The sequence below is a fragment of the Gorilla gorilla genome, chromosome 12, assembly GCF_029281585.2.
Source record: "Gorilla gorilla gorilla isolate KB3781 chromosome 12, NHGRI_mGorGor1-v2.1_pri, whole genome shotgun sequence".
In the NCBI taxonomy this organism is placed as follows: domain Eukaryota; kingdom Metazoa; phylum Chordata; class Mammalia; order Primates; family Hominidae; genus Gorilla; species Gorilla gorilla.
The window spans coordinates 74,949,822-74,970,447 of record NC_073236.2 but is presented as its reverse complement, the minus strand read 5'-3'; positions in this window follow the sequence as shown (position 1 = coordinate 74,970,447).

The following is a 20,626-nucleotide window of genomic DNA, read 5'->3' as shown; positions in this document are numbered from 1 at the left end:
AGATTCTCCCTTCCTCCACCTTTTGTTCTATTTAGGCTCTCAACAGATTGGATAAGGCCCACCCACACTGGTGAGGGCAACTTTACTGAGCCCACTGATTCAAATGCTAACCTCATCTGGAAACATCCTCACAGACACACCCTTAGCCTAACACCCAGGGACCCCTGATCCAGTCAAGTTGACACAAAATCAAACTTCTCGGCATCTTTCTGTTCTGTTTGCTTCGTGTGCAGTTCTCTGGGCATCTTGGGGGACATGGTGTGGGGGCGGGCCAATAGTGAGAGAAGGGATCCTTGTATATATTACCCACAGGCAAGTGCCTTGGTTCTGTAGCCTGGATTAATAGTAAGGAAAGAGATTAAATGTGATGTGGGCTCAATGCAAATCTGGCAAGTAAAATTTAAATTCTGGAGCCTAGTAGTTGTGTGTTTTCAGAAATGAATGCTTACTGATTCTTTTCTGATTGAAGATAATATATGCTCATGTAGAAAATTCACATGATACTGCAAAGTATAAAGAAAAAGTAGGGCCGGACACGGTGGCTCAAGCCTGTAAGCCCAGCACTTTGGAAGGCCGAGGCGGGTGGATCACGAGGTCAGGAGTTCGAGAGCAGCCTGGGCAACATGGCAAAACCCCATCTCTACAAAAAATACAAAAATTAGCCAGGCATGGTGGCGGGCACCTCTAATCCCAGCTACTCGGGAGGCTGAGGCAGGAGAATCGCTTGAACCCGGGAGGTGGAGGCTGCAGTGAGCCAAGATTGTGCCACTGCACTCTAGCCTGGGTGACAAGAGCAAGACTCTGTCTCAAAAAAAAAAAAAAAAGAAAGAAAGAAAGAAAAAGAAAAGAAAAGATAAAAATTTGTTACCCAAAGAGACTAACGGGCTTTTAAAAAAATTATTATTTTAAAGCAGACAGAGGGAAATCATACATTTATTTGCTCCCTGCAGCCATCCTGTTGGGGCTGAGGTTTCTGGCATTTTTAATCCTTCTTAGGAAGTAAGCAAGAGGACAGGAAAGATGCATTGCCTAACAAGGAGAATGGCCTGTAAAACCCAAATCCAGTGCTGTTCTTAGTCAAAACCACCCCTTTTCTGTAGTCTTCGGTTCAAAGGCAGTCTCTTCTCTCTTAGTTCACTATTAAAAGTGGTTTACAGACTTGAAAAACAATTTCTCCATTTTGTTGCTGGTCAATAAATGCTTTGAGTTGAAATGGAATGAAATAGATGATACAGCACAAACCCATTGTGTTAGATTTTGTTAAATCAGGTCTAAATGAGGAATTAAGGCAAACACATGGGTAGGTCAGACAAACCTGGCTGTCCTCCCACTGCTGGTTTGAATTTGGGCAAAAGTTCCACCTATGCCCAAATGGAAGTTGGCACCAAATACAAGTCGTCACTAAATTTTCCAAAGGGTAAATCCTCCTGTGATGTTTTGGTCAACTTGAGCACATAAAACTTTAGGTGATATAGATGAAATTGTGATATGCTTATTACATGTATAAGTTTGGTTATATGTACATGTTTAATATCATTTTTATAATATAATCAATTAATTTATAATTGCTGCTTTTTCCCACTCTCACTTTTTTTCTTTTTTTTTTTTTGAAACAGAGTCTTGCTCTGTCACCCAGGCTGGAGTGCAGTGGCACAATCTCACCTCACTGCAACCTCTGCCTCCTGGGTTCAAGCGATTCTCCTACCTCAGTCTCCCAAGTAGCTGGGATTACAGGCTCATGCCATGTCACCTGGCTAATTTTTGTATTTTTTTAGTAGAGGCAGGGTTTCACCATGTTGGCCAGGCTGGTCTCGAAATCCTGACCTCAGGTGATCTGCCCACCATGGCCTCCCAAACTGTTGGGATTACGGGCATGAGCCACTGTGCCCGGTCGCTCATATTTCTTAAAACAAATCTATTCAAACTTTTCCTGTGCCCCTTGGTCATCAGTATTCTTATTATCATTAGAGCCATTTTGAAGGCATTCTCACTTCCATCTGGACTGCTGGAGACTGTCTCGGACTCTGTATAGGATGCTGTCACTGGAAATTTTCTCCCAAACCACTAAGTGCCCATTTGCACAGCATTAGTCAGTTTTCGTTTTCACTGGTCTCCCCACCATAACCACTCACCGTACTGCTTTTTAAAGTCATCATAAAAGGCTTGTTTACAGCAGCTTCCAGCATTGCAAATGTGAAGTCACACGTCCAGGAATAACTAACGAATCTGTGTTCGTGCTCACCTCCTTTTGTACTGAGTCAATGATCTCCCTAAGCATCCCAAACTACGTTAATTGAAGTGATTGTAGGCTAATGTCTTCCCAAACTGTACCATAGTTGCTAAATATGAAGTAATTTAGTGAACATTAGTGTAACATGAGATACATTGAAAGGACTCAAAGATAAAGTACTCCTTTCTTTCTTGAGCAAGACTTTTTTGGGAAAAAGCCTTGCCTTATTGGCAGACTCATATAGTGGTTAACATCTTTAGATGTTCCACGCCCAGGTATAAAATGTGGATCATAACCATTATAATTAACTGTGGGCTTCTTGAGGGCAGGACACATCTAATTTATTCATCCTTGTCCTCTGTGCCCAGTACAGTGACTAGCTCATAACAAATGACAATATACCTTTGTTGGAGAAGCGAATGAGCCTAAAAGCATGACTTTGTTTGCAAGGCACATGTCCACTTCTGTCTGCAAGGCTGTCCTGACACTGGGCCCTTCTCCCAGGTTCTGGCATGGGAAGTGCAGATCTCAGCCCAAACCAAACAATTCTTTTTCAGGCGCTGTCACACCCATAACTGTACTCCAGGGCTTGGACTAGTGCTCCACAAACAGCTATTAAATGGATAGACAGAGGAACTCCTTAAGCCTATTTGATTTCAAAATTCACCTAAATTTGAATGTATTCTGACAAGAGGCTGATTTTGGATGCTGCTTCCTCCATTTCATTTGGGCACAGCTCCTGTCATTTCCCAGTTAGGGTCTGCACTACATGAGGCAGAGCAGCAGTTTGCTCTGGGAGGCTGGGCCTGGAGTCGGGTGGGGGTACATAGGGCAGAGGAATGCTGGGGCTCAGAGCCACACCAGAGCAGGGGAGGGCCCACACATTGTTAAGACATGTCCGAGAATAAGGACTAGTAGCCACAAGTGGGTTTGAGTGGAAAAGCCAAAATAACTGGCACCGTGCACTGTGCCTGTGGTCCCAGCTACTCAGGAGGCTGAGGCAGGAGGGTCTCTTGAGCCTAGGGGGTTGAGGCCGCAGTGAGCTATGATTGCTCCACTGCACTCCAGCCCCAGTGACAGAGCGAGAACCTATTTAAAAAAAAAAAAAAAAGCGAAAAGAGTGTAGCAGTTAGGTGGATGCATCAGAATCCAGGTAGAGAGAAATCATAAGAAAACTTTAATAACCAGACAGGACACAGCCTGTAAACCAAAGCTGAATATTTATTCACTGAAATGGCTATCATTCCACCATTCTACTTACTAAAGGGACTTAACCACGAATCCTTATGTGTATGTGAATGTTTATATGAGACAGAGAGAGATGTGTGTGTGTGTGATCATGGGTATGGGGGCTTCCTGCCCTTGAGGGGCTGAAAAACTGGGGATCAGAGGAGGGGAAAACAAACCTTTGTGGAGCACCAGGCATGCCAGGCATGAGAGAGCTCCAGCCCTGCTGCCACTCTGCCTTGATTTGAACCCCAGCTGCCCTGCTCACCAGCTGGCATGCCTTAGCCAAGTTCTTAACACCTCTGTTCTTAGAGTACTACTTTAAAATGTGCATGATACTAGTGCCTACCTCATGGAGTTGCTCTGCGGACTGTGTGAGTTAACACACGCTGTGTGCACTAGAGAGCCACAAAAGCTTTGCTTTTCCTCTCGTCAAATAGTGGAGTCTGTTTCCCTTTTCCTTGAGACTGGGCTGTCCCTGTTGCTGGTTTTGACCACATCAAAGGAAGAATACTGACTCCCCAAAGATGTCCATGTCCTAGTCCCCAGAACCTGTGACTATATTATGTCACACGGCAAAGAGGAATGAAGGTTGCAGGTGGAATTAAGGTTGTTAATCTGTTGACCTTGAGGTGGAGGAGAGGATCTTGAATTATCCAGGTGGGCCCAATGGAACCACAAGGGTCTTCAAATGTGAAAGAGGGAGGCAGGACAGAGTCTGAGTCCAGTGACACGGAATGAGAAAGACTTGACCAGCCATTGCTAGCCTTGAAGATGAAAGGGGACCCAGCCATGCAATGCAGGCAGCTTCAAGAAAACAGAAAGGGCAACAAAAAGGATTCTTCTGTAGTCCCCCCCCCCGAAAAATGCAGCCATGCCAACACCTTGATTTCTGCCCACTGAGGCCCATTTTAGACTTCTGATCTCCCAACCTGTAGAATAATACATTTGTGGGTTTTGTTTGCTTGTTTTGAGATGGAGTCTTGCTCTGTTGCCCAGGCTGGAATACAATGGCACAATCTCAGCTCACTGCAACCTCCACCTCCTGGGTTCAAGCGATTCTCGTGTCTCAGGCTCCCAGGTAGCTAGGACTACAGGCATGCACCTCCACTCCTGGCAAATTTTTGTATTTTTAGTAGAGACAAAGTTTCACCATGTTTCTGGTAATTTGCTGCAGTTAGTTGCTGTAGGAAACTAACACAGACCAATAGAATGGGGTAGAGTTAGGATGTGTAATATCTAAGGCCGGGCCTTAAGAGATCAGAGGCTTCCAATTCCATCCTCTTGGAATTCAGCTGTCACGTGAGAAGTCCAACTATGGTGAGTCACCATGCCTTGAGGAAGCCCAAGCTAGCCACATGGAGGAGCACTGAACTGCCAGACATATGAGTGATGCCTTGGTCTTTCCAGCCCAGCCACCAGCTAAATGCAGCTGAGTAAATGTCAGCTGATGCATGGGCACAGAACTACTGAACTGAGCCTGCCTGGATTCCTAACCAGTAGAACTGTGAGCAAATAAAATGGTGGTTAGTTTTGGTTTTGGTTTTGTTTCTCTGAAAAAATGCCATTCGGGGAAAAAAAAAATGGTTGTTTTAAGTCACTGTATTTCATGGTTGTTTTAAAAAATTATTTTAAATAACTTTTCATAGATAACAGGGTCTCGCTATGTTGCCCAGGCTGGTTGTGCAAACTCCTGGCCTTAAGTGATCCCCACTGCCTTAGCCTCCCAAAGCACTGGGATTGCAAGCATGAGCCATGGCATCTGGTCTTAGGATTGTTTTATGCTGTGATAGATACCCTATAAAGCACTTAGAATGGTACTTGCCATAAAATAAGCATTCAATAAATGTTGGTGTGATGGCTAATATTAGGTGTCAACTTGATTGTGATACAGGAGTTAAGAAGAAATTATTTAGGCAGATAGTGAGGGTGTGGAAGTCCTCGGTAAGGTTTTCCTTTTAATGAAAGCAGCCCCAAGTTACACACAGCAGCCTGTAAAATCAAGCTGCAGACATAGATGCCACCAATGGTGGCTCCATCTTCCCTTCTCTTTGTCAGCCATGCGTACAGTAAGGAGCAGACAAGATGGTGCTGGTCTACTGGAAAGCCCATTTGCATAGTAAGATTAGGGTGGGGTGGCCAGCCTTCCCTGGGCCCTATGTAAATGTCATACCTGATTGAACCAATCTGTGAGCTCTATGTAAATCAGATACCACCTCCTCAAGCCTGACTATAAAATCCAGCACATCCTCCACCTGCCGATCTTTTCCTCTCAGAAGTCCTCTCTCTCTCACTAGAGAGAGAGCTGTTTTCCTCTCGCTTTCATTCTCTTTCTTTTGCCTATTAAACTCCACTTCTAAACTCCTTGTGTGTGTCTGTGTCCTAAATTTTCCTGGCACGAGATGACGAACCCTGGGTATTTACTCCAGACAACACAGCCACTTAGACTGAATTGAAGGATGCTTAGATAGCTGATAAAGTATTGTTTCTGGGTGTGTGTCTGTGAGGGTGTTGCCAGAGGAGACTGACATTTGAGGAGGTGGACTGAGAGAGGAAGACCCACCCTCAACGTGTGAGCACCATCCAGTTGGCTGCCAGCATGGCTAGAACAAAGCAGGTGGAAGAAGGTGGGATAAGCTGGCTTGCTAAGTCTTCTGGCTTTCATCTTTCTGCCTTGCTGGATGCTTCCTTCTGTTCATTCTGCCCTTTGGACATCAGCCTCCAGGTTCTTCAGCCTTTGGACTCTTAGACTTACATCAGTAATTTGCCCAGGGCCCTCAGGCCTTTGGCCATAGACTGAAGGCTGTGCTGTCAGCTTCCCTGGTTTTGAGGCTTTAGGAGTAAACTGAACCCTACTGGCTTCTTTCTTCCCCAGCTTGCAGACGGCCAACTGTGGGACTTTGCCTTGTGATCATGTGAGCCAATTCTCCCTAGTAAACTCTCTTTCATATATACATATATCCTATTAGTTCTGTCCCGCTGGAGAACCCTAATACAGTTGGTTATACTAGTTTAGTTATATATACAGTCATGTGACAAAAAATGACATTTCTGTCAACAATGAACTGCATATATGGTGGTCCCATAAAATTATGATGGAGCTGAAAAATTCCTATCTCCTAATGACATCATAGCCACTGTAGTGTCACAGCCATCAAAATTTGACAGCATATATTACCTTTTCTTTGTTTTGATATGCTAAAACTTTCTGGGCACAGTGCCACATGCCTGTAGTCCTAGCAACAGGGGCTGCTGTAGTGCATGATGATCACACCTGTAAGTAGTCCAGCCTGGGCAACAGAGAAACTACATCTCTTAAAAAAAAAAATCCATGAAAATATTCATAATAAAGAATTATTTTAAAGAGTCAACCAAGAGTCCCTGTGTTCGTTTCCTAGGGCTGCCATGACAAATCATCACAAACCAGGGGCTTAAAACAACAGAAATTTATTCTCTCACAGTTCAAGAAGCTAGAAGTCCAAAAGTGAGGTGCTGGCAGGACATGTTCCCTTCCTTGCCTCTTCCTGGCCTCTGGGTTCCCAGAAATCCTTAGCATTCCTTGGTTTGTAGATGCATCTCTCCAATCTCCTCCTCCATTGCTGTGTTACTTTCTTTCCTGTGTGTCTCATTTTCCCTCTCATTTCTCTTATAAGGACACCAGTCATTGGATTTAGGGCCCACCCTAATCCAGTATGACCTCATCTTAATTAATTACAAAGGCTCTATTTGCAAATAAGGTCATATTCTGAGGTTCTGGGTGCCACTTGAATTTTTTGGGAGTTGGGGGACATTATTCAACCCAATACAGTCCCTCTGTTTCATACTGGAAAACTAGAGATATCATTAGGCAGACTATGCACAAATGATAGCTTCAGGCAAAAACTTGGAGGATGAAGAGTTTAAACCTTCAGGGGGCCAGGTGTGGTGGCTTGCACCTGTAATCCTAGCACTTTGGGAGGCTGAGGCAGGTGATCGCTTTGAGCTCAGGAGTTTGAGACTAGACTGGGCAACATGGTGAAACCCCCTCTCTACTAAAAATATAAAAATTTGCCAGGCATGGTGGTGTACATCCATAATCCCAGCTACTTTGGAGGCTGAGGCAGGAGAATTGCTTTATCCTGGGAGGCAGAGGTTGCAGTGAGCCGGGATCACGCCACTGCACTCCAGCCTAGGCGACAAAGCAAGACCCTGTCTCAAATAAATAAATAAACAAATAAACAAACCTTGAGGGGAAAACGTTAAGAAGACCTCAGGTAGAAGTTAAGATTTAACCTTACCCTCCATGTAGACATTTGATATGGTTTGACATGTGCCCCTCCAAAATTCATGCTGAAAGTTAGTCCCCACTGTGGTGGTATTAAGAGGTGGGGCCTTTGGGGAAGTGAACAAGTCTTGAGGGCTCTGCCCTTATGAATGAATTAATGGCTTCATAAAAAAGGTTTCAGAAGTAGTTTGCCCCTCTCACTCTTCCACTCTTCTGCCAGATGAGGATGCAGCAAGAAGGCACTCATCAGACACCAGATGCTGGTGCCTTGATCTTGGACTTCCCAGCCTCCAGAACTGTGGGAAAGAATTTCTTGTTCTTTTCAAATTACCCATTCTCAGGTATTTTATTATAGCAACACAAATGGACTAAGACAATGTTTCAGAAACCTCTGACAGTTTTGGAACTATGAAAGAATGCTATTGAATGCTATTGCTCTAGTTGACAATGAAGGTAAGCATTGCTTACCTTGAATAAAACACTCAAGCCATTTTAGAAGCTCACATGATGAGACATCATTTTCTATCCACTGGTGTTCTTGTCAGTGCCTTTTGTGATGTGCTACTGTTCTGAGGAGCCCCTTACCTGGAGGTGGGGGAGCCCCTGGATACCATGAGACTGGGGCAATGAAGGGGTCTGCAGAGACTAGAAAAATGCTCAGGCTGGAATAGCCAAGTCAGGAGAGCAGGGCAAGTCAGAGGACGAGAAATAGAGCAGTGACAGCTAATCTAGTCACTGGTAATAAGAATTGGGGCCACTGTGTCCAGACCATCTCACACAATAATTAGAGTGCATTTATAGAGTGCTGCTTTGGGAGGTTGAGGCATGAGGATCGTTTGAGGCCAGGGGTTCGTGATCAGCTTGGGAAACACAATGAATCCTCATCTGTATAAAAAACTAAAAAATTAGCCAGGAGTGGTGGTGAGCGCCTGCAGTCCCAGCTACTCAGGAGGCTAAGGAAAGAGGATCACTTGAGCCTAGGAGTTTGAGGCTGCGGTGAGCCGTGATCGTGCCACCGCACTCCACTCTTGGCGACAGAGTGAGACCTTGTCTCTAAAAATGTATATAAATAATAAAATGAACAAGAAATAAAATATAGAGTGCTTACTCTGACTAAATATTTATTCCTTTAACTTTTATTACAACCCTGTGAGGGGATTGCTATTTTTACCATCTCTGAGGCCCAGAGAAGGTATAGTTGTCAGTTCCCAGAGGTGCTCCTGTGATTCTTACCTCCTGATATTTACACCCCTGTGTGCTTCCCTTCTCTGTTGAATCAGGGCTGCCCTTGGTCACTGATACATGCCTATGGAGGACATACTTCTGCAGCTCAGGCTTGGCACCCTTTTGCACAAGCTGGTGACATGTACCCCTTCACTGTAGGTAACAGATACAGAGATGCTCCTACCTCCAGCTGAGGTCCTGAACCAGCCATGCCTGCCCCTTCTGGCCCGTCCTCTGGGGGCTGAAGAAGGACAGGCATGATTCTGCTAGTGAAGGAGAAAGGTGAGGAGATTGCCCTAGCCCCCAAATATATCTGTTCCTGCTGTCAGGCAATCCAAAAGCCTTAAGAAGACAAAGCCTTTTGTTCTATAATTATGGCAGATATGAAATTTAAAGGGCAAATACCACTGGAAGAAAGAAGTAGACACTGTCTTGAACTCACACTAAATTATTCTGAGAACTGAGTTCAGAGCAGGGCGAGAGAAGAGAGCAGGGCTGGGGTTGGTGGTGAGGGGTGAGAAGAATCCACAGAAGGAGGAAAGGGCAGGCAGAAAGGGAAGGCTTGGTTCAACCAAAACAAACACTATTTCTTCCAACTAGTCCTGTTTGGAAGAGCTTTTGGGGTCCACCTTCTGAAATCTCCAAACTGTGGCAAGGACAATGCTGAGTAAGTAGCTGCCTGAAGGACAGGGGTGGGTGAAAGTCGTTGGATTCATTTACCGGATACCAATTTGCCAGAAAAGGAAGTGGGGGTGTCAGGGACATTATTTCCACTTCCTGGTTACATGTTCAAACATGGAACAACTGAGTTCTAACAGGATGAGGGAATAAAACAGGCGACCACCCCAGGCGGCACCACACCCAACACATTTCAGAAAGGAGTGAGAACTAGTAGTGTTTTCAAGAGCCTCCAGAGAGCAGTGCCTAGTTGCCACTTTAAATAAAGGATACCAATGGTACCTCTAAGAACATATATACTTAAAAGCCAGCTACAAAAGGTTGGACACAACCTCTTTGCTTTTGAATAAAATTAAATAAGTTGTGATCCATTCAGACAATGGAATACAGGTAACCACTAAAGAAATCTGGCTGCTTTCTATGTGTTGGTATGGAATGATCACCAATGTAAACATGAAAAATAAAAACAGGCAGAACAGTCTGGGTAATATGCTACATAGTGTTTAAAACATTTTACCACAAGGTGCAGTGGCTCACACCTGTAATCCTAACATTTTGAGAGACTGAGGCAGGCCAACTGCTTGAGCCCAGGAGTTTGAGACCAGCCTGGGCAACATAGCGAAACCCCATCTCTACAAAAAAATACAAAAATTAGCCAGGAATTGTGGTGCACACCTGAGGTCCCAGCTACTCAGGAGGCTGAGGTGGGAGGATGGCTTGAGCCCAGGAGCTTGAGGCTACAGTGAGCTGTGATTGCACCACTGCACTGCAGCCTGGGAGACAGAGCAAGACCCTGTCTCAAAAAACAAAAAACATTTTACTACATCTGTGCAATATAATAGTATATGCATATTCTAGCAGGTGCATAGAATGTCCCTAGAAGAAAACTCATGAACGTGTTTTATATGTGTTCTATGTATGAGAGCTATAAAAAATAATGAGGACTGGGTTACAAGTCAGGATTCTCCTTGTGAGGAGTATGGAATGCCGGGGGCTTTTGGGGTGCAGCCAATATTCTGTTTCTTGACCTGGGCGCTGATCACACGATATGTTCAGTTTATGAAAGCTTATGCAACTGTATTATGACTTGTGTGCTTTTCTATGTTATACTCCACTACAATTTTCCAAAAATAAAATAAAATAAAATTGAATTAAAAAAGCATAACTCCAGCATCAGGCAATCCAAGAGATTCTCAATCCCTTTCTCAGCAGGATTAGTCCTGACTATTACTCACACGCCCAATTCAGGACAGGGGATGAAAGAGGCTTACTTTTCAACGTTCTCCAATCTGGCCTCATTTATTCTTCCTTCACACTGACCTCAGCCTCTTGTTTATCAATTGCTTCAGGTCTTTTTTTTTTTTCCAAAACAGATTAAGCCACAGTTGTTCGTCTGTTCAACAAAGTCTGCCCGTTGTCCAGTCTGCGGCTCTCCAGGGCTGGGGTGTTGAAGAGAACCTGCTGGCTGTGAAACAAAAGGAAAGTTGTTTCATTTCATGCCGGTACTTTTCAGTGTGAGCAAGCACATTTCTTGTCTTTTAAAAAAGGTAAAGACTTAATTCTTCCACCCTTTAAATTGAGGAGAAAGAAAAAAATACAATTTTCTTGATATTTTTCCTAAGGGGTAACAGATTGCCCCAGAAAGAAAAATCAAATACTCTCCGATACCATTTTCAAAATTGATTCTAGGCATTCTCTTGGAGGCTGTTGAATTTTTGCCCAGTGAGTTCAGAGCAGCAACCAAGATTCACACACATCTGGAATACAGAGCACCCTAGAGAAGGAGCAGGAAGGAACCTGGCATATACTGAAGGCCTACTGTGCGCCAGGCACTATGCTAGGCACTTCCATCATTATTGCATTCATATCATGATAACTTTATAGGTAGATACTGTTATTTTGCTCAGCTTGCGGAAGAAAACAAAACCTCAGAGTGGTTCCGTATCTCACCTGAGGTTCTACGCTATACATATCCCAACACAGAGTGGCTGAAAACAACACTTTACTATGGTTGCTTGTGATCCTAGGGTTGACAGAGCTCCGTTGGGTGATTCTCACGTGGGGTCTCTCATACAGTTGCAGTTAGATGTCAGCTGTGGCTGTAGTCTTCTGAAGACTCTACTGAGCTGGATGTCCAAGCACAGTAGAGCAAAACTTTATTGAACGAGTGCAGACCTGGGGCTGTCACCTGGGCTGTCATCTAGAGCACCTGCCTACACATAGCCTCCCCACAGGAAGGTTGTGTTCCCAGAGGGATGTCCCAAGAACAAGCATTCGAAGAGAGCCAGCCAGAAGCTACAAGTCTTCTTCTGCCCTAGTATCACTTCTACTGTGTCCTGTTGGTCAAAGTGAACCACAGGCCTAACCCAGATTAAAGGAGAGGTAAATAGACTTCACTTTTTTTTTTTTGGAGACAGAGTTTCACTCTTGTTGCCCAGGCTGGAGTGCAATGGGGTGATCTCGGCTCACCGCAACCTCTGCCTCCCGGGTTCAAGCGATTTTTTTTTTTCCAGACTTCATCTTTTAATGGGAGAAGGCATAGAAAAGAGTTTGCTGCCTTCTTTAGCCTACTACATCTAGAAAGTGGTGAAGCCAAGATTTGAATCCAGGTTAGCCTGACTCCTTCCTTTAGAGACACCTCCAGGCTTCATTATGAACCTGCCTAACCACTGAAAAATGGCCATTATTGATTCTAGTGTTTGCAAAGGAAATAAGTGGCAATATCAACAACACTTAGATACCTCTTAATAAAGAGGCCAGTACAGGCGGCACCAAGCTCCATTGAGAAGGTCTGAATCTTCCCACTACCCACTGGAAGCTATTGTCTTTTTCAACAAAAGGTGAGGATCTGGAAATGCCTGCAAGACTTCTGAGGTGCCAGGCATCCCTCCTTCCACCATAAGATGATGGGCTAGGGCCCATCATCTAGGAGATACTTCAGCCTATCCCCTAGATATCTAGGTTAGGAGTTCTCTGGAAGCTCTGTGATAAGTGTCATCTGGAATCCCGAGCAAAGTTCTGTGAGCTTCAAGAATAACTTTTTACCAGGTTTCTTTTGAAAATGAGAGCCCTAGCCATGTTCCCCAACACCCATCCCCGGCTACTGCCCCTGTGGTAACCCACTCTCTCCAAAGGCTCACGTGCATGTTTGTGTTGGGGTCAGCCCTGATACTGGGTCCCATGCTGCTCCAAATCTTTCTGCTGTGCTGTCTGGCTCTATGAGACTAAGGTAAGAATGTGCTTCACTGGATATAAGAAAGGCCCACTCACCCTGGGGCACTGAGATTCTGTCAAGGCAGGTCAGCGAAGGAGCATTCTATGGAAAGTTGAGTTATTCTCCCAAGAGGGACTAGAGAAGGTATAGAAGGTATTTCCTATTTTATTTTTTTTAGCATCCCCTGCAGCTGAAGGGGAGCAGAATATACTGCCTGAAAATATGCCACTTTGTTGTATGGGTTATTTTGAGTTGAATGCCATTGAGAATCAACAGATGCACAAAGATTTCTCAAAGCTTTCTTTATCTAAGAGCAGAAACTTCTGAGAAATGAGAGTTTCCATCAGTCCTTTCAGGGGAGTTTTACGGCCATGAAGAAGACGGCAGGTCAGCACTGAGATGAGCCTGCACACACAAACTTTACTAAAAACCCTTATCAGCCATTGGCTTCCCCATATATTCACCTTCCCACAATTAACCACCCCTGGAAGCTCAAAACGCTTTTCCTTTGTCTTGCCACTTCTCCACAAATATATTGCCCTTTGTTTGGATGGTAGATAAGGCTTGTGGTCTGACCACCTTTCTAGAGTTTTCATTTCATTTCTGAGAGGTCTTCTCTAGGCATATCAACTGAACATTTTTCTCCTGTTCACCTGTCAGTTTATTTTGCAGGGTCCCAGTCACTGAACCTAAGAGGGTAGAGGAAAAAGGTTTTCTTTCTTCCCCAAGACATCTTTGATCCATACCTCAAACATTTAATTGGCACCTGGTCTGAGGCAGGCACTGCCTTAAACTTCTCATTCTAAGTACCTCTTTCATGGCCTCACTACCTGCTCTCCTTTGAGAGGCTTCCAGGCCCCACCTTAGGGCATAAAGCCTCCTGCTTCCCCAGTGCCCACACAGGCCCCAGCATCCAGTCAGTGCCCAGCAAGTATTCAGTCAATAAACTTCAGGCCAGGCATGATGGATCACGCCTGTAATCCCAGCACTTTGGGAGGCCAAGGTGGGCGGATCACTTGAGGTCAGGAGTTTGAAACCAGGCTGGCCAACCTGGCAAAACCCCGTCTCTACTAAAAATACAAAAATTAGCCAAGCATGGTGGCACGTGCTTGTAGTCTCAGCTACTCTGGAGGCTGAGGCATAAGGATTGCTTGAACTCAGGAGGTGGAGGTTGCAGAGAGCTGAGATTGCACCACTGCATTCCAGCCTGGGCGACAGAGAGAAACTCTGTCTCAAAAAAACAGAAAAAGAAAAAAAACTTAAATTTTAGGGAAAGATTCAAAAGTTGAGGGGAGGAAACGCTGCAAACTGGAGAGTTAAAAACGAATTATTCTTTAGACAGGGGCCTCAAAATCGCCTCAATCAATATTACTGAATAATTAAGCAAACTTTACATTCACACTCTTGGCAAACAAAAGGATTTTTCTAATAAGCTAATCATTAGAAGAGATTGCAAGAGGGAGTTTAACTTAATTAAGAGGTTAGTTCACAAACCTGTTGTTTTATCCATTTCCAAATAATAGGCTTACTTACAAATTTCAAGTGTGCCTTAGGAATTTGTTAAAGAAGTCTAAGACTTGTCATTAGGTAAGATTTTAGATCAGTGAGTTTATGTTCACCCTTAAAAGAAAAAAAACAGTGAATACCTTTCAAGTACCCCAATCCTAACTTTTTGCCAATTCAAAATAACCTTAACTTTTTCCACACGTAGTACATGGAGAAGTGTCCTTGCAAAGTATCTTAAGAATGTAGCTTAGTGTCTTCTTTTGTCAAACAGAGATAGTAGCTAGGTGTGGTGGCACGCACCTGTAGTCCCACCTACTGTGGAGGCTGAGGCAGGAGGATCACTTGAGCCTAGGTGTTCTGGGCTGCAGTGAGCTGTGACCATCAGGTGTTTGCACTAAATTTAGCATCAATACAGTGATCTCCCAGGAGCAGGGAACCACCAGGTTGCCTAAGGAGAGGTGAACCAACCCAGGTCAGAAATGGAGCAGGTCAAAGTTCCAGGGCTGATCAATAGCGGGATGGCGGCTGTGGATAACCACTGCACTTCAGCCTGGGCAACATAGTGAGACCCTCTTTTGTGTGTGTGTGTGACAGAGTCTCGCTCTGTCTGCCAGGCTGGAGTGCAGTAGCACAATCTCGGCTCACAGCAACCTCCACCTCCTGGCTCAAGCAATTATCCTGCCTCAGCTTCCTGAGTAGCTGGGATTACAGGCGTGTGCCACCACGCCCAGCTAATTTTTGTATTTTCAGTAGAGACGGGGTTTCACCATGTTGGCCAGGCTGGTTTCGAACTCCTGACATCAGGTAATCCTCCCGCCTCAGCCTCCCAAAGTGCTGGGATTACAGGCGCGAGCCACCGCACCTGGCCAATGTGACCCTCTTAAAAAACAGAAATATTAATGGCACCTCTATTGCAGGATGGTCACTGAGAATTCAGTGAGATTGTGACAGGGAAAATATTTTGGGAAATTTTTAAAGTTTTTTTTTTTTTTTTTAAACACTCTGTATTTATGTCCTATATCTCTTGGCCTTCTCCCATTTCGTCTGTAGTCTTTTACTGCCTTGCAGCATTCATTGCCTCAGGGGACAAATGACATGACAGAAAAGCAGCACAACAGTTTAGGAGCTGTCAGAAGAAAGCCTTTTGAACTGCAAAGTTTAAGTCTGGGCCTGGCGCGGTGGCTCAGGCCTGTAATCCCAGCACTTTGGGAGGCCGAGGCTGGCAGATCACCTGAGGTCAGGAGTCTGAAATCAACCTGGCCAACATGGCGAAACCCCATCTCTACTAAAAATACAAAATTTAACTGGGCTTGGTGGCAGGATCTGTAGTCCCAGCTACTTGGAGGCTGAGGCAAGAGGAAGGCTTGAACCTGGGAGGTGGAGTTTGCAGTGAGTCGAGATTGCGCCACTGCATTCCAGCCCAGGTGACAGAGCAAGACTGTCTCAGACAAAAAAAAAAAAAAAAAAGTCTAAGTCTGAAATAATTGAAGGTGTCAAGTTTGTGCCCTAAATATTGGAACTGGAAAAACAATCAGATTGCCCTGTCTCCAGGAATATGGGATTATCAGGACTATGGAAGTGAGGAAACAAGCAAAGGGAGGCAGAAAGTTGGCAGGGTCCCTGAGAGAGGGGCCTGCAGCTTGCTCCTTGCCCAGGGACTTGATCTAGAGTCCCTGATCTGCAATGATGAGTGACAGGAAAGCAGAGAGGACTGGTGCCTCCTGTCCCCAGGGCAGAGGAATTGTTTTGTGCTCAGACAGAGAGGCTGTAGGTCAGAACCAGGTGCTGGAAACAGTGGCTTGCTCCCTGTGAACTACGAAGTGGTTTTGAGGTAGCAAAAAGAGTGATGGGTTTTAGATATGGAGTAAAGGAGGACCATCAGGCAGAAGCCTGCAAGAATGTCAGCCCTCACACTGCAACATAACGATAGGTGCCACTGTGGGTAGATAAGCACACGTAACAGCAAGTCCTAGCTACCGCCCATCACCTGGTAACTTAGACAAAACTTGGGATAGGGCAGGGACCCAAATCAATGAAATAAGGATGCTGCCACCTAGCAGAATGGACATTCAAAATAGAAATTAAAGTCATTCATAGAAAAAGTAAATACAATTGCATCATTGCTCAATTTTACACTTCTCATCCAGACCTTGAGATTTGCCCTCACTCTAAGATAATGCATGTAGCTGCTTGATGTATAATATATGCTCAGTAAATGCTAGCTACTATTAATATTATTGCTACCTTTGATCCCAGGACAAGACCCTGAAGAAAGTTCTTGCACTCTTTAAAGAAAGTTCCATTACTTTCTTTTAGAGAATCAAGGAAGGAAAGGGGGGTCATTTTATTCCTCCCAAGGGACTCTCAGGTTTGTCACATGAACAGTCATGGTGGGAAAATGGGTCATCAACAACCAGAGAGGACATCTGTGGAGCGTCTTTATGACTGATAGAGTAAGTTCCCTATGTCCCAGTTTGTTGTGGGAAGTTAGGTGGAACCATGTGACTAATTCTAGCCCATGCAATGGAACAGAAGTCAAATATGCTATTTTCCTGCACGCTAAAACTTCTCTCCAACCAAAAACAAAGTACTCTGAGGGCCCAGCAGACAGGCAGAACCATGAGAGAGGAGGAGCCTGGGTTTCTGAGACGCTCCCTGGAGAAGAGCCCCTTGGAGAGAGCCAACTAGGACACTTAGGTTGGGCTGTTCCTAAGTTAGAAATAAGCTTTTCTTGGGTTAAGCCATTAAAACTTTGGGGCTGTTTGACACAGCAGTCTATCCTGATACACACTGTACAAATACTAGAGTATGTTCAGTGAGTTCCTGTCAACACGATTGTGGGTTCCCCACCCCCGTACCCCTCTCCCACCCCTGCCACCACACTTCATCCTTCACAGCAGTCTCCTCGGAAGCCAGAGAGTGAGTGGGTATGACTGTACCTTATTTGCCTCGTAAATGTTCTTCCGGATTTAGACATTAACAAGAGTGAGCATAAGTTGGTTTCATTTTTAGGAACTTGAAAATCCTAGATTTGAGAGCATTTTTAGAAATGAAAGGCACATTTGTAGTCATTTGGCCCAACCATTAAAACAAGCAAGGAGAAAACCAAACCCTTGACAGGGACTGCTGTAAGGCCACAGAGCTGGATAGTACTGACGCCAAAATCAGGACCCACTTCTTCAGAGCTGCCTTCAATGTTCCTCTAGGTACTTTCAAATGTCCAGCATAGCATCACATTGACAACTCAAACTTCAAGATTGGACCAAAGTGGACTAAAATTCTGGCTCCACCTCTTACCAGGTGGACCATTTTAGGACTAGCATTTAACTTCTTTGAGGGTCGGTTTCCTTATCCGTAAAATGGAAATAATAATAGTTAAGAGTACTTTCCTCCTAGTGTTGTCATGGCAACTAAACAGCTCCATGAATTTAAAGTGCATGGCACAAGGGCCAGGCGTGGTGGTTCACGCCTATAATCCCAGTGCATTGGGAGGCCAAGGTGAGAGAATCTCTTGAGGTTAGGAGTTCAAGACCAGCCTGGGCAACATAGTAAGAGCCTGTCTCCACAAAAAAATTTTTTTTTTTAATTTGGGACATGATGGCACATGCCCTGTAGCCTTAGCTACTCAGGAGGCTGAAGCAACAAGATGGCTTGATCCAGAAGGTCAAGGCTACAGTGAGCTATGATCAGACCACTACACTCTAGTCTGAGTGACAGAGTGAGACCCTGTCTCTAATAAAATCAAATTAGATTAAAAAGTTCTTAGCACACATCTGACTCTAATAAAGTCTTAGTATGTTAGTTTCTGCTATTACTTAAAATAATACCAAAGTTGTATGAAAATAATGGGTCAATCTTAACAGAACCACATCACACACAGCTTCAGGATTATTTCCTCTGGGAACAGAACTATGCATTCCCTGCTCATGCTTTATTTGGGGCACTGGTTCCTTATCCTATAGGTAGGCCTGACTCCCTCCTCTACCACATGGCAAACTTCCTGTGGCCTTTCTGTATCCTTCAGGGCATAGGAGTGTGACTTGCACTAAAGCTTGTTGGGGTCTGGAGCCTAGCATGGGGAAGATAATTGCAAGCAGGCATGGGAGTCCCTAACACCCTATTCTTGGCCAGGGTCCCCATTCCTACCTCCTTCTTCAGAGCTCCAGCTCCTGCTCTGATGAAGAGAAGGCAGCCACTCCTGGCTGTCTAGCTGAATGGTCATTGTTAAATATGTTGGGGCTCAGAAATTGATATCCTAAAATATGGTGCTTTGACACGCTGGACTGAAGAAGCAGCCTCAAGGTCTCTTTTTTGTTTGTTTGTTTTGTTTTGTTTTTTGAGACGGAGTTTCACTCTTGTTACCCAGGCTGGAGTGCAATGACGTGATCTCGGCTCACCACAATATCCGTTTCCCAGGTTCAAGCAATTCTCCTGCCTCAGCCTCCCGAGTAGCTGGGATTAGAGGCATGCGCCACCACGCCCAGCTACTTTTGTATTTTCAGTAGAGACGGGGTTTCTGCATGTTGGTCAGGCTCTCAAACTCCTGACCTCAGGTGATCCGCCTGCCTTGGCCTCCCAAAGCGCTGGGATTACAGGCGTGAGCCACCATGCCCAGCAAGGTCTCTCTGACCTCCCCGCCACTCCCTGCCTAGTCCTGTTTCTCAATTCTCTGTCTCTTCCAAAGCACGGGATAAATTGTTCTCCGAAGATCACTTATCTGCCTAAAGTTCAGACTCACCAAAGAAGACAACAATGACCTCTGGTCCCTTTCCCAAGTTTTCATTAACTGAACTGATATTGCAGGAAGAAAGACTGATGTCTGTCAACACACCTAGACAGACTTTTGTCACAAACCTGCTCTGCAGGCTCAACAGACTTTGTCCCAGGCCATTGTATGCTCTCCAAGTCCATTTATTTTCCCCTAAAAATTATTTACTATCCTTCGAACTGCCACATTTCTCCCATCTCCCTTGTCCTGTGAAGAAGGGTGTATAAGCATCTGTACCTTGTTGGGTTATGGAGTAATTATTCTCCTTCAATTCCCCCGAGCTGTACACCTAAAAATAAAAATTTGTATACCTTTTCTCCTATTAATCTGTCTTTGGTCAGTTGATTTTCAGCAAGCCTTTAGAGGGTGAAGGGGAAGTTTTCTCTTCACCCCTTGCTATGGTTTGGATGTTTTGTCCGCTCCGAATCTCACGTTGAATGTGATCCCCAGTGTTTGGAGGTGGGCCTAGTGGGTCCACTCACTAGTCATGGAGGTGGATCCCTCATGAATGGCTTGGTGCTGTCCTCAGGATAATGAGTGAGTTCTCACTCTGAGTTCACATGAGATCTGGTTGCTTAAAAGAGGGTGGCACCTCCCTGCTCCCCGCCCCTGGCCTTGCTCCTGCTGTTACCATGTGACATGCTGGCTCCCCCTTCACCTTCCACCATGATTGGAAGCTTCCTGATTCACCAGAAGCGGAGCAGATGTTGGTGTCATGCTTCTTGTATAGCCTGCAGAACTGTGAGCCAATTAAACCTCTTTTCTTTACAAATAACCCAGTCTCAGACATTCCTTTATAGCAACATGAGAACGGATTAACACACCCCTACACTAGAGAAGACTTTGACCTTGAGGAGGTCTAGAGAAGGTAGTAGCCACAGAAATCTTTGGCCACTAACAGGCAAACCTAATTTCTAGGCTCTCGCTATCAATCCATTCAGTCCTCAAGGCAAGAACTTCTATGAAAACCAGAAGATTGGAAAGCCTTGCTAATTCTAGCTACTTGTTCTAGGGGTTACCATTCCCATTTGGGTACACCTATCTCTAGAAGCCAGGCTTGCTCTCAGAACCTTGACCACTTTACTTCATATCACACCCCCAGGGGACGGGGAGCTTTGGAGCATGAAATTCAGATTAAACTGGCTATAGCCCTGGAAAAGGGACAGATTGGAAACTACTCCTCTAAGAATCAGTTTCCCTATTTGTTGATTAGCATTTGAGGATTATCCAGGAATCAGAATATTCCAAGGCTGCTTCTGCCAGGAGGTCCCATTAGCAGTAAAACTTCAAATTTCCTTGGCCTAGGCTCCTGCTTGCATAACCCTGAACTTTGACCTCCCACTTTCAGTTTAGGAGGCCTCAGTGGTGCACCATGAGCTCACAGACGACTTGGCCATGGAAGCCAAGGCAAGCATTGGCATGTCCACTTCTACCAGTCTGTGAGGAAGCCGAGGTCCCAGTCCAGGGCATCAACTCAGGGATCCTGGGCTGCCAGCCTTAGAGATGACAACTGTG